Source organism: Fukomys damarensis, unplaced genomic scaffold (assembly GCF_012274545.1).
Source record: "Fukomys damarensis isolate Sample0158 unplaced genomic scaffold, DMR_v1.0_HiC HiC_scaffold_25, whole genome shotgun sequence".
Taxonomy (NCBI): Eukaryota; Metazoa; Chordata; class Mammalia; order Rodentia; family Bathyergidae; genus Fukomys; species Fukomys damarensis.
Genome location: NW_022900937.1, coordinates 19023538 through 19033302, shown reverse-complemented (window position 1 = coordinate 19033302; position 9765 = coordinate 19023538). Strand labels below are relative to the sequence as shown.

The 9765-nt window shown below is 46.0% G+C and overlaps 1 long non-coding RNA gene across 1 annotated transcript in view; it reads right to left on the bottom strand.

Moving 5' to 3' along the window:
* Positions 1-6196: 6196 nt before the first annotated feature.
* The window catches only part of LOC104875612, a 52248-nt gene continuing 48679 nt past the window's right edge, over positions 6197-9765 (bottom strand). Inside the window, exons 4-5 of the long non-coding RNA XR_784124.2 lie at positions 7510-7642; positions 6197-6268 (exon numbers count right to left, since the gene is read on the bottom strand). This is a non-coding gene — a long non-coding RNA (uncharacterized LOC104875612). The remainder of the gene's footprint in view (positions 6269-7509; positions 7643-9765) is intronic.

Below are 9765 nucleotides of genomic sequence, written 5' to 3'. Positions count from 1 at the left end.
ATTTTCTATTTTGAGTCTGGCTTCCTCTAAGTCATTAAATTGTGCTTAGGTTGGGATCTTCTTGTCTTGGCCTCCCAGAGTGCTGGGATTATAGGCCTGAACCATCATGCCTGAATCCAGGATCTTGTGCATGCTGGGCTACATCCTCAGTCTAAAGTTGAGTTTTATAATCAAATGAAGAGGCAAGAGGAGCATACATGTAAGCACTCATATTGGATGAGCATTTAGCAACGTGGACAAAAGGTGAATAATGCACACCCATCCATGTGTCTCTGACCAGAGAAACTTGGGCTCCTGATCACAGCACATGCACAGATTACTCACTAAACTTTATCACAGCAGCAAAAATATATATGGTCAATATATATGTTCATCAAAAACAAACTAGATAGATAGAATGTAGTTTATTCAGAAGATGAAATAACTAGGGCTGGGGATTTAGCTCAGTGGTGCTATCTGTGCCTGCCTTGCAAGTGCAAGGTTCTGAGTTTGATCAGCGGTACCCTAAAAAAGAAGAAGATGAAATAACTAATGTTAAAATAGATGGGTTAAAAACAAAACAAAACAAATTGGGCCAAGGATGTAGCTCAGTAGTGCTGCGCCCACCTGTCCTGAGTTTACTCCCCAGTACCAGAAAAAAATGTCAAACACATTAAGTCATTACGTAAAACACATACAACATACTAAAATCTAAAATGGGCTTAGTGGTGCAGGCCTGCAATCCCAGCACTCAGGAGGCTGAGGCAGAAGGATTTCTGTGAGTCTGAGGCCAGCCTGGGCTACATAGTGAGACCCTGTCTTAAATAATATATAAATAAATAAAATCTATACATGTTTATTTACATTATTTATTGTATATTTCCTATTGGTATATATAAATAAAATGGATTTAAATAAACAAAAAAATGAATGCAAATAAATGAAAAAAGTAAATAGTCTGAAAAGAAATAAATCAAACTCATCAATGTTCTCTGTGTTGATGGGAAGAATCCAGAGTTAGAGTGGATCTCAAACACATCTTTACCATTTAAACAATATTTGAAGTTGGATGTTAATCATTAAGTAAAATGATTCTTTATCAAAATTACAATACATTGCACTTTGTATAAGGACAAATAAATAGAAAAAACTGGTGGATTTTCTGGGTAATGGGTTTCTGGGTGGTTTTTCCTACTTCTATCTCTCTCATTTTTCTGGACTTCTCACACTTTCTAAAATGGCCCTGTGTCACTTTATAATTAGCCATGAAAAATGGGAAAGGGAAATGAGGATATTTAAAAAACCCACTGTCAAGCTTGGTCTGTAAAGACCAGTGCTGCTTCCTCCCCTTTCCCCTAAGGAAGCCCTGACATTTAGAAACAATAAAAAACACTCCCAAGCACCATTTAATCCTATTACTCTCTGGACCTCTTACAAATTAGGGCATGATCCCCTTTGGCTCTTTAAATAAATCTCCCAAGGTCAGGGCCTGTCACTTGCACAGCGGGAAGAGGCTCCCAGGCCGGTGCCCCCACCCCCTGCACCATCTGGCACCTCCGAATTTCATCGAAGATTTACTGCTTGAGCCTGCCAAAAAGCCAAATGCTCAGATTCATCTTCCGCACAGAATATAGCTCCAGAACAGGCTGACCCCCCACCCGTTTCCTCTGTAACTTTAGGGGTGTGATGTCCCCGGGGAATCTGGGCTTTGAAGGTTCCTAGGACACGTGCCTGCCCTCCCCCAACCTCAAGGGCACTGCTGCCTTTCTGCTAGTCCAGCCTTGGTCACAGGAGGTCCTTTCCCATCAGGAACTTCTCCGCTGGAGGTCTTCGAGCTGTCTGTGGTGATCTGGGGACCTCGGTTGTCCCACATTAATTAACAAGCAGGGTTTGGGGCCAGAATGGAGTTTTGTCGAATTCTGGGAAAGTGGGGTGGGTAAGCAGCACCCACGATTGAGGTTCTGGGTCAGAATTCCTTCCAGACAAGGATCTGTTGCTACCAACCGGCTTGAAAACTACTAGACTTCAAAGTTTCGGCAAGCTCTTTTCCAGGGCTGACATTCTATTTCTCCTTGCACCACAGAGCCCTGGGGTACGAGTGTTAAACATGAGGGAAACTCCGCAGGGCTTGCAGCCCCGGTCCCTGTCCTTCCAGGAGGCTGAGCCCCAGGGATCGGAGAGGAGGTGATAGCAGGAGCCACCAAACAGATCTGAGATACTGGATAAACTCAACCAGTGCTTCTCCCTCCTCCCGCCTCTCCATCACCTAGGCAACCGGGTGGGGCAGTCGCCGGCCCTTCCTTCCTGGTCCTCAGCCTGCATTCCCACCCTAGTCTCTGCCCACCACCTCCCTGGGCCGGAGCTTCTCCAAATTTCGCCACGAGGGCTGTCTTTGGTGAGCATGGAAACTAGATTCCAGGCGGAGTCCCCACTTGCTAAAATAATCCTAGTTTGCATGTAGAATTTGCCTGTCTTCCTGCCAGACTTGCTGTAGGCAAAGGATCTGACCTCCACAGGGCAGCAGCAGCAGCTTTAAGAGGCCAGAGACTGGGCTTTTTGGAGCTGGGAAAGCAAAAGACAGGGTGCTCTGGGGCCCCGGTGACCTAGACTGTAGCAAACCGCAGGGGAGGAGGTGGGAGTGGGGAGGACAGCAGGTTGCAGGGTGGGGACTTGGCCATGTCTACTCCAGCTGGGAAGGCAGGGAAAGGTTCTCAGTGTTTAATTTCCTGCGGAGTTATCTCTGCCATGGAGACCAGGGCTGGGTGCCACCCACTCAGTGAAGGTGGGAGTTGGGGCTGGACTTGGATGATTTAATGAGACTGGGGAAATAGTGAGTTAGGAGGGGTGGGCAGGGGTCTTTGCAGGGGGATCTTGCTGAAATTTGTACCTGCATACTGCATGGGCAAAGTTGGGAGTCACAGGGCTAGACCCATGCTAAGCTCACCATAAGAAGCCCCAGGACTTTATTTATTTTTTTGGTACTGGGGATGAACTCCAGACCTTGCGCTTCTGAGGCAGGCAGCAGAATCACTGAGCTAAATCATGGCCCTGCCCTTGGTATCTTAAAGAAATAAATGCTGCTGGGAGGAGGTCAGTGGACTACAAGGATCAAACATTAATGACAATTAGAGCTAAAAAAAATTATTCAGCAATGTTACACAGTGAAGGATTGCCACACTAAAAAAATCAGTTCTATGTCTTTTTTTTTTTAGACAGTGGTGCAGGCTGGCCTGGAACTCACAGCAATCTGCCTCAGCTTCCTGAGTGCTGGGATCATGCATGCACCTGCCCCCCTCAGCTAGTGTTTTTTGTAAAGAAAATAACAAGTCCTGTTGCAGATGGAGACACTGGAGCCCCTGTACATTGCTGGTGGCAGTTTAAATGGTGAAGCACTGTTTAGTGATTCCTCAGTAATTTAAATACAAAATTACTGGCCCAGGGATGTAGCCCAGCAGTAGTATGTTAGCCTACTACACATAAATAACAAGTCCTGTTGCAGATGGAGAAACTGGAGCCCCTGTACATTGCTGGTGGCAGTTTAAATGGTGAAGCACTGTTTAGTGATTCCTCAGTAATTTAAATACAAAATTACTGGCCCAGGGATGTAGCCCAGCAGTAGTATGTTAGCCTACTACACATAAATAACAAGTCCTGTTGCAGATGGAGAAACTGGAGCCCCTGTACATTGCTGGTGGCAGTTTAAATGGTGAAGCACTGTTTAGTGATTCCTCAGTAATTTAAATACAAAATTACTGGCCCAGGGATGTAGCCCAGCAGTTACCCAAAAATAAATAAATAAATAAATAAATAAATAAATAAATAAACCCAAGGGCTGTGCAGGATGGTGCGCACCTATAATCTCAGCACTCAGGGAAGCCATGAGTTAAAGTCCAGCCTGACTCTGTTGCAAAAACAAAAGAAAAATAAACTCAAGAGTTTCTATATAATTTAGTCATTCCTCTCCTAGGTAAGTACCCAGAAGAATGAAAACAGATGTTCAAACCTGTACACAGATATTCATGAGCAGCAGCATTCAGTGTAGCAAAAAGGTAGAAACAATTCAAATATCTATCCACCTGACAAATGGGTAAATGAACATTACTCAACCCTAGAAAGCTATAAACAATGAAATACTGCAATACACTAGAACATGGTCAGACCTCGGAATCATTATGCTAAGTGAAAGAGGCCAGACACAAAAGGCCACATATTATATGATTCCATTTATTATTAGGCAAGATCACTGACATGCTAAGTAGATAGTGGCTGTCAGGGGCTGGAGAAGAGGGTAATGGGGAGTCACTGCTTCATGGGTATGAAATTTCTATTAAGGAGGGTGATGAAAATGTCCTGGCCTAGATAATGGTAAATATTATACAACATTGTCAATGTACTAAATGTTATCAGTGGTAAAGTTTACCTTATGTGCAGTTTATTTTTTGGTACCAGGGATCAAACTCAGGCCCTTGCAATTATGAGGTAGGTGGCAGAACCACTGAGCCAAATCCTCGGTCCTATTTTTTGTTTTTTGAAACAGAATCTCACTATGTAATCCAGGACAGCCTCCAACTCATGGCGATTCTTCTGCCTCAGCCTCTTCAGAGCTGGGATTACAGGTGTGCGCCACCAAACCCAGCTCATTATGTATATTTTATAGCAATAAAAATACATTCAATGAATTATTTTCCAAAAGGATACTAACTCCTTACATTTTTCTCTTATCTCCCCCAGAATAATTTTGCTCATTTAGTTTTGTTCAAGTATAAACTTACTCAGAAAGGCAATCTCTGACAAAGACAGAAGTGGAGGACCCGGAGCGGGGCACACCTGTGTCCCTTCTGTATGCACAGGATGGTTTGGAGGGCTGCTCCAGCCCTGACCTGGCACCAAGGGGTTCAGTCCACGGCTGGGTGTTGCGGGCCTGATGGAATGACACCTGGGTCGGTGACCCTGCCCAACCTTAAGCTCTCACCTAAGTCCCGGGTGGAATTCTGCCCAGAGCCTAAGCTCAGCACTGGGTGTTACGCTTGAAAAGATGGCAAAGCGACCCAGGAGTAAGAGTCCAAGAATGTCGTGGACAAGGAGAAAGGGGATGTAGTTTTGGGTTTTTTAAAAGAGTTGGATGCTCTGGAGTCAATCTGCCTGGCTTTGATGGCCAGATCTGTACTTAATAGCTACTTTCTAGAGGTTAAATTCCTCTACAGCAGGGATGGAGAATACTGCATATAGCACAGTAGTATTGTGAGGATTAAGTGTGTTAATTGGCATAAAATGCTTAGAACAATGCCTGCCACATGGAAGCCTTCACTAATTCATCTTATTTTTACCTTAAAGCTCAGTGGTCTCATGTATCATATGCCATAATTCAGTCCACCTTCAGGTGAGTGACCGAGCATCTCTGGTCAGGCAGGGTCTGAGAGATGGCCCTGGCCCCCAACTTGCCCTCCAGCCTGCTTTCCCTGCAGTCTACAAGGTGTGGCTAACAGGGTGTTCTCTCTAGCTCATCTGTGTGGCTCAGTAGCCTGGACTGTGTGTTGCAAACTGCTGGTCTTACCCACTGGTCTTGGAGTCAATGGACTTGTGAGCAGTTACAAACATTTTAAATAACGAAAATGAAAAGAATAGAATGCAAATGATCAGAGTGCATCATAGATAATTAGGATCAGTGTTGAGTGCTGCTTGTTGAAGCTTGTTTCACGTGTATGTGTGTGTGTGAAACAAAGTTTAAAGGCCAGGATCTGGAGCCTCCAAGGATTTCCTCCGCTCCCTGTGTTCTGAGCTGAGGAAAGCTTCCCTTGCTAGGAAGCAGATCTGGTCTGGGGGCAGTGTGGAGGGACCTCCATCAGGCAGTGCCCCCACCTGGGTGGGGAGATCTAAAGGGGAGGACAGGTGACCTGATAGTTGAATAAAGTCAACAGGACTTGGGAGATACCACTGTACACACGCGCGCACACACGCACACCTAAGCACTATGTTTTATATTATTTCTCAGAATTATTTTGCAGCTCCAGGAAGTGCTGCTTTGCTTTATACTGACTCAGGCCATCACCTTCTGGCTCTCTTCCTCACCTCTTCTCAGATGGCACCTACTCCCCTGGTTCTAGCTCCTCCTGGCAGCTCTGATCCTGCTCAGACTCATCTCCTTTTTCTTCAGCACAGAAGACGGACACCTCAGGCACAAACTTGGAAAGAGGTTTAGACTGCAGAGACCTGCAGCCATCGCCAGAGTCCTGGGCAGGATGCCAGCTTCATGGAAAGGTGTTCTGGGATTCCTAGCTGTGGAGGTGTGCTGCGAGAGACAAGAGATGAAAGGAGTTGAAAGGAGTATAGTGGCATGTACCAGTAATCCCAGACTCAGGAGGCTGAGGCAGGAAGACCACAAGTTGAAGGCCAATCTGGGCAACTTAGTAAGAGCGTGTGGAAGGGAGTGAGGGAGAGAGGGAGAGAGAGAGGAAGGAAGGAAGGAAAGGGAGAGAGAGAGAGAGAGAGAGAGGAAGAAAGAGTTGAAAGTATAGAGAATGTGGGCAGTTGACACTGGAGCTGCCACTTGGTTTTGCTTACCCAGAGTTAAGTGGGTGGGAGGTAAAGTTCCTTCTAGAGCTTGGGACTTCAGTTCCCCTCAACCTACCCTCACCTCACTTCTCTGGCTGGAGGAGGACGACCCTATCAAGGCAGGACACCTGAAGCCAAAAGCAGGGGAACTTGACCAGCCAGGGAAGGCCACGGGAGACCCAGGGCCTTTCCCCTCCCCCTCCCCCCTTCCCTTCCCTTCGTCTTCTACCCTGCCTCCCTCCCTCTTTTCCTCCATCCCTCCCTCCATCTCTCTGTTCCTCCCTCTCTCCCTCCCTCCCTTTCTTCTTTCTGTCCCTCTTTTTGTTGTGGTGTTGGTGATGTAACCCAGGGCTTTGTATATGCTAAGCCAGTTCTCTACAGCTGAGCTGTTTGTTTGCTTTTGCAATGCTTGGGCTTGACATTGGGGGGTCACTCATGACAAGCACTCTATCATTGAGCTACACCCCCTGTCCTTTTTTGGAGGGGTACCAGGGATCGAACTTGGGACCTTGGAACCACTGAGTTAAATCCCCGGCCCCACCCCCTGTCCTTTTAAAATTTTATTTTGTAATAGGAGTCTTGGCCAGCACGGAGGCACATGCACTCTGGGCAAGAGGATAACCATGAGTTCTGAGGCCAGAACACAGTGACTTTAAGATCAGCCTGAACACAGTGAGACTCTTGTCTCCAAAAAAAAAGAAGCTGAGTCTGGCTAAGTCTTCCAGGCTGGATTTACACTTACCCTCCTGCCTCAGCCTCCTGAGTAGCTGGGATTACGGGTGTGGGCCACCAAACCCAGCTGACTGTTTTAAAGGACTACCAATATGTTTCAAGGTGGATTCAAAGTGAGGGGCCTTAAACCTCACCCAGATAACACTCTGGGTGTCACCTAGGTTGACAACACCCTAGTTTCAATTTGCCACGAGCAGCCTGTCAGTGTGTAACTCAGATGAGCTCAGTACATTCCATGTTCCTCACCTGCGATGCTGTTCCAATAGTAACATCTACTGCAGGAGGCTGAGAGCAAACACTGAAACAACACGGTGAACCGCCCTAGGGAATGCCTCCAGCAACATAGGCTCGCAACAGATTGATCAGTTCTCACCAGTCCCTGCAGGGATAACATGTTTGATAACTCATCTGAAAAGTACTGAAAACACATGCATTTAAACCACCCAACTTCAATTATGCTTCGAAAGAAAGAACTAAACAAAGATTCACAAAACCTCTTTCCACTTCCCAGATTAAACTGCTGTTATCGGTTCACTATGTGCCCATCCTGTTTCCTTTGAGTTTACATGGATGTCACACTCCTCCTTCGTGCTTTTGAAAGACAAGCCCATTCCTGCAATTCCTGCAATAGCATTGATGTATGAGCGCAGACAGAGCCTCATGTCTTATCAGCTGAGGACTTGCTTTTCAGCTTTGCTTTGAAGATTACGTTTCTTTCTCTCTCCTTTTTTTTTTTTTTTTTTTTTTTTTTTTTTTTGGTATGGGGGATCGAACCCAGGCCCCTTCTTGCACTTGCAAGGTAGGCAGCAGAACCACTGAGCCAAATCCCTGGCCCAGATTACATCTGTAACGCACAAGCTTTTCCCATTTGCTTTTTTCCTTTAACAGATCGCGAACACCTTTGCAGGTTAGTTTACGTGGGTCCTCATTCTTTACACAGGCCACACAGAGAGATGCGCCATTTACTCATGCCTGACTGATGAGCGTTTAGGCTGTCTCCACTTTTTGCTATTATACAGCAGAACTACAATGCAAGCTCCTCTGTACCTCTTTGCATGTGCACAGGTGTCTGTCAGCTGGATTTCTAGAAGTGGATCTGCCAGGTCAGAGAGCGTGACACATGCTAAGTGTGACAGACACCACCAAGCGGTATTTCTCACCCAGTAATAGCGCAGTGTGGGCCAGGCGTGTTGGCGCACGCCCGTAATAGCACTCGGGAGGCTGAGGCAAGAGGATCGCTGTGAGTTCAAGACCAGCCTGGGCTACAAAGTGAGTTCCAGGTCAGTCTCAACTACATAGTAAGACCCTGTCTCAAACCCCCTCCCCAAAATAGTGCAGTGTGTCTGTTTCCTTGCTGGGTATCACCTGTCATTCTAGTGTTTTCTAAACTGATGGGAAAAAAATAGTTTAGCAGTGCTTTATGTTGTACTCCTTTGACTAAAGTAAGGTCAGTTGGTCATCATTTTATCTTGGGGAGGTTTGCCTTTTGTCCCCTGTGAAATGCCTGTTTAAACTCCAACATGTTTTTCTGTTGGATATCCTACATTTTTATAATTTAACTATAGTGCACGCTTCCTACAGGATGTTTCCCCTTCATCAGTTTCACGTGCTGCAGATATCTTTGTCCACTCTGCAGTCTGCCTTCTGACTTTGTTTATGGGATCTTTTGTCATCCTGAGTTTAGAATATTCGATGTAGGCGGATGTGTTCATTTCTCCCTCATGCCTTCTGATTGGTTCTCTGCTTTAGAAAGCCCTTCTGACTTTCTGGGGCCCACTGCTGTGTTCTCCATCCACGCCCAGGGACGGCTGGCAAAGGGTGCCCACCCCAGCCCCCCGCTCAGCCCCTTCTCCAGCACCTTGGCTTCCTTTCCTGTCAACACCATGTAATAATGCCCACTGCTGAGCAGGATGGCACTGTGTCAGACCAGCAGAGATAACAGGAAGAGCTGGGGAGGCCGGACGGTTTGAGAAGGCAGCAGAGGAAGTGAGTGGGAATCAGTGGAGCTGAACTGTGCAGAAGACAAAGGTGCAGAAGAAGAGGACTTGTGCGAGCTTGAACTGAACACTAAAAGCCATACAGCTGATACCCTCAGTAGGATTTTTAAAGCCAACAGCATCTTGGAGACAAATTCCATTTACTTTTTTTTTTCAAAACCTATTTCATTCTCTGTAAGTGTTACACACTGGCTAGTCCCCACACCTGAGAAGCAATATAAAAACCTCCTTCCAGACTCAAAATGAAAGAAAAGCAATTGGAAAATCAGACCTCAGCTCAAAAGTATGTCTCCTTTTCACTGAATCTTAATGTGTTTTCCAGGCTCCACAGATCAAATGCTTAAGATTAAAAAAAAAACTCAAGAAAATCTGGATGCTCTGGTTAGAATGAGTCTGTTCTTTACCTCTCTTTAGCTCTTTTTTTTTTTTGGTCCAGGGATCAAACTTGGGACTTTGTGATTGAGAGGCAGGCAGTAGAACCACTGAGCTAAATCCCTGGCCCTTC